This window comes from Arachis hypogaea, chromosome 16, assembly GCF_003086295.3.
Source record: "Arachis hypogaea cultivar Tifrunner chromosome 16, arahy.Tifrunner.gnm2.J5K5, whole genome shotgun sequence".
NCBI classification, from domain to species: domain Eukaryota; kingdom Viridiplantae; phylum Streptophyta; class Magnoliopsida; order Fabales; family Fabaceae; genus Arachis; species Arachis hypogaea.
In genome coordinates this window covers 3144742-3147943 of record NC_092051.1, presented here as the reverse complement: position 1 = coordinate 3147943, position 3202 = coordinate 3144742, and the positions used below count along the sequence as shown (strand labels likewise).

Genomic DNA, 3202 nt, shown 5'->3' with positions numbered 1-3202 from the left:
TCTTTTTTTCGTGACTCCACATGATCATTAGCCTAATAAAACATGAAAAACAATGAAAATAAAAATTAGATAAAAATTGGGTTGCCTCCCAACAAGCGCTTCTTTAATGTCAATAGCTTGATAGTGGGCTCTCATGGAGCCTCACAGGTGTGCAGAGCTTTGAGACCTCCCAACACCAAACTTAGAGTTTGGATATGGGGGTTGGACACCAAACTTAGAGTTTGGTTGTGGCCTCCCAACACCAAACTTAGAGTTTGACTGTGGGGGCTTTGGTTGACTCTGCTTTGAGAGAAGCTTCTTCTGCTTCCTCTCCATGGATGCAGAGAAAGATCCTTGAGTTCTAAACACAAGGTTGTCCTTATTCAATTGAAGGATCAATTCTCCTCTGTCCACATCAATCACAGCTCTTGCTGTGGCCAGGAAAGGTCTTCCTAGGATGATGGATTCATCCTCTTCCTTTCCAGTATCCAAGACTATGAAATCAGCAGGGATGTAAAGGCCTTCAACCTTTACTAACGCGTCCTCTACTTGTCCATAAGCCTGTTTTCTTGAATTGTCTGCCATCTCTAATGAGATTTTAGCAGCTTGCACCCCATAGATTCCCAGTTTCTCTATTACAAAGAGGGGCATGAGGTTTATCCCTGAACCAAGGTCACACAGAGCCTTAAAGATCATGGTGCCTATGGTACAAGGTATTATGAACTTTCCAGGATCCTGTCTCTTCTGAGGCAATGTCAGTTGATCCAGATCACTTAGTTCATTGATGAACAAGGGAGGTCCAACTTCCCAAGTATCAATGCCAAATAATTTGGCATTTAGCTTCATGATTGCACCAAGGAACTTGGCAGTTTGCTCTTCAGTAACATTCTCATTCTCTTCAGAAGAGGAATACTCATCAGAGCTCATGAATGGCATAAGAAGGTTCAATGGAATCTCTGTGGTCTCTAGATGAGCCTCAGAGTCTTTTGGTTCCTCAGAGGGAAGCTCCTTATTGATCACTGGACGTCCCAGGAGGTCTTCCTCCTTGGGATTCACGTCCCCCTCTCCTTCTTTGGGTTCGGCCATTTTGGTTATGTCAATAGCCTTGCACTCTCCTTTTGGATTCTCTTCTGTATTGCTTGGGAGAGTACTAGGAGGGATTTCAGTGATCCTTTTACTCAGCTGGCCCACTTGTGCTTCCAAATTTCTAATGGAAGACCTTGTTTCATTCATGAAACTTACAGTGGCCTTAGATAGATCAGAGACTAAGTTTGCTAAATTAGAGGTATTTTGTTCAGAGTTCTCTGTCTGTTGCTGAGTAGATGATAGAAAAGGTTTACCATTGTTAAACCTATTTCTTCCACCATTATTAAAGCCTTGTTGAGGCTTTTGATCCTTCCATGAGAAATTTGGATGATTTCTCCATGTTGAGTTATAGGTGTTTCCATAAGGTTCACCTAAGTAATTTACCTCTGCTATTGCAGGGTTCTCAGGATCATAGGCTTCTTCTTCAGAAGATGCCTCTTGAGTACTGTTGGATGCAGCTTGCATGCCATTCAGACTCTGAGAAATCATATTGACTTGCTGAGTCAATATTTTGTTCTGAGCCAATATGGCATTTAGAGTATCAATCTCAAGAACTCCCTTCTTCATAGGCGTCCCATTATTCACAGGATTCCTTTCAGAAGTGTACATGAACTGGTTATTTGCAACCATGTCAATGAGTTCTTGAGCTTCTGCAGGCGTTTTCTTCAGGTGAATGGATCCACCTGCAGAGGTATCCAATGACATCTTAGATAACTCAGACAGACCATCATAGGATATATCCAGGATGGTCCATTCTGAAAGCATGTCAGAAGGACACTTTTTGGTCAGTCCTTTGTATCTCTCCCAAGCTTCATAGAGGGATTCACCTTCTTTCTGTCTGAAGGTTTGAACATCCACTCTAAGCTTGCTCATCTTTTGAGGAGGAAAGAACTTGGCTAGGAAAGCCTTGACCAGCTTATCCCAAGAGTTCAGGCTATCCTTAAGTTGAGAGTCCAACCATATTCTAGCTCTGTCTCTTATAGCAAATGGGAAAAGCATGAGCCTGTAGACTTCAGGATCTACTCCATTAGTCTTAACACTATCATAGATCTGCAAAAATTCAGTTAAGAACTGAAAAGGATCTTCAGATGGAAGTCCATGAAACTTGCAGTTCTGCTGCATCAGAGAAACTAATTGAGGTTTCAGCTCAAAGTTGTTTGCTCCAATGGCAGGAATGGAGATGCTCCTTCCATGTAAACTGGAATTTGGTGTAGTAAAGTCACCAAGCATTCTCCTTGCATTGTTGTTGGGTTCGGCTGCCATCTCCTTTACTTGTTCGAAATTTTCAATCAAGTTGTCTCTGGATTGTTGTAATTTAGCTTCTCTTAATTTCCTCTTCAGAGTCCTTTCAGGTTCTGGATCAGCTTCAACAAGAATGCCTTTTTCTTTGTCCCTGCTCATAAGAAAGAGAAGAGAAGAAGAAAAGAAGAGGAATCCTCTATGTCACAGTAAAGAGGTCCCTTATTGTTAGTAGAAGAAAAGAAGAAGAGAAAAATCTGAACTCAAAAAGAGAGAGAGAGCTCAGATTTTTTATGGGTGAGGAAGAGATGTTAGTAGATGAATAAATAAGAAGGAGATGAGAGGGAGAGAGAATTTTCGAAAATAGTTTTTGAAAAAGAGTTAGTGATTTTTGAAAATAGTTTTTGAAAAAGGTTAGTAGTTTTTTTTTCAAAAATTCAAAATAAAAATAAAATAATTAGTTAATTAAGAAGAAATTTTTGAAAAAGGGGGAAGATATTTTCGAAAATAGAGAGAGTTAGTTAGGTGGTTTTGAAAAAGATAGAAACAAACAAAAAGTTAGTTAGTTAGTTAAAACAAATTTTGAAAAGATAAGAAGTTAGGAAGTTAGAAAAGATATTTTGAAATCAAATTTTTGAAAAAGATATGATGAGAAGATATTTTTGAAAAGATAGGATAGAAATTAGTTTTGAAAAAGATTTGATTTTTAAAATCACAATTAATGACTTGATTCACAAGAAATCACAAGATATGATTCTAGAACTTAAAGTTTGAATCTTTCTTAACAAGCAAGTAACAAACTTAAAATTTTTGAATCAAAACATTAATTGTTATTGTTATTTTCAAAAATTTGATATAAAAATAAGAAAAAGATTTTTGAAAAATATTTTTGAAATTT

The 3202-nt window shown here is 37.9% G+C and overlaps 1 non-coding gene across 1 annotated transcript; it reads left to right on the top strand.

Annotated features, from left to right (window-relative positions):
• The first annotated feature begins 1824 nt into the window (after positions 1-1824).
• On the top strand, positions 1825-1932 carry LOC112760209 (small nucleolar RNA R71). The gene has a single exon (XR_003180660.1). It is a non-coding gene; the product is annotated as a small nucleolar RNA R71 (small nucleolar RNA).
• Positions 1933-3202: the final 1270 nt, after the last annotated feature.